The sequence below is a fragment of the Trachymyrmex cornetzi genome, unplaced genomic scaffold (assembly GCF_001594075.2).
Source record: "Trachymyrmex cornetzi isolate Tcor2-1 unplaced genomic scaffold, Tcor1.1 scaffold31, whole genome shotgun sequence".
NCBI lineage: Eukaryota > Metazoa > Arthropoda > Insecta > Hymenoptera > Formicidae > Trachymyrmex > Trachymyrmex cornetzi.
In genome coordinates this window covers 83,272-84,320 of record NW_017297795.1, presented here as the reverse complement: position 1 = coordinate 84,320, position 1,049 = coordinate 83,272, and the positions used below count along the sequence as shown (strand labels likewise).

The following is a 1,049-nucleotide window of genomic DNA, read 5'->3' as shown; positions in this document are numbered from 1 at the left end:
CCACCGAAATACATATTGACAATGCAGAAGCCTGGCACATATACCTAGACGATAAAATACCTTTCAATTCGGAACGTCTGCTTCATACGTTAACACATGAAATCGGACATTCGTTAGGACTAATGCACAGTTCGCGCGAAGATTCCGTAATGTTTGCGTTTGCTAAAAATACTAATACAACTGTTAAACTCAACTTAGAAGATATTTTAACGATTCAGTATCTATATGGAAGGAACAAACCAGGAATAACAACTACAACTACTATAAAACCACCAACAACGACTACTGAAATTCCGACAAATAAGCCTGATAAAATAGATCTCTGTGAATTACAATATGTGGATACTATATTAATATTAAATCATCGAATTCGTCACATATCAAAGCTATATATGGTCGATAAATATAAATGATAACAAATATGACGGACCATTTGAGCTAAATACTTACATGAATTTCCTCCTAAAAAATTTCTCTTTGTCAGCCGCGTACCAAAGACCCTCGGGTGAAATAGTACTATTTATAAATAATATGGTTTATATGGTTAATTATCCCAGTTTCAAATTAAAAGAAGGCTGGCCGAAACATCTAAAAAATTTGGGATTTCCCCCAAATATTGTAATTAATACCGCGATAAATACTCACAAAGAACAAACTTACGTAATCTTCGATGATAACGATATGGCACAAATAGATGAATATACTCTGACTGTTAGTGCATATCAAACGTTACAATCAATATTTCCCGGAATACCGCCATCTCCAACCATGGCTTTCCGACATATGGATGGTAATATTTATTTTGCTAAGAAACAACAATTTTACCAATATAACGAATTCAAGAGAATCGTGACAAAAGCGGATAAATTTAGTATAAAAAAAATACTTAACACTGAATGTTCGAGAGATGGATTATTGCAACAGTTGCAAGATATCTTGAATCAATTCATTCATTACAGTTAATACATAAACATATATATTACCTAAACTATTAATATATATGTTACATATAACATATATAAATACATATAAATACATATATAATACAT

General features: G+C 31.5%; 1 pseudogene; it reads left to right on the top strand.

The window, feature by feature from the left end:
• Positions 1-149: 149 nt before the first annotated feature.
• LOC108762615 (uncharacterized) overlaps positions 150-1,049 on the top strand; it is a 2,648-nt pseudogene continuing 1,748 nt past the window's right edge.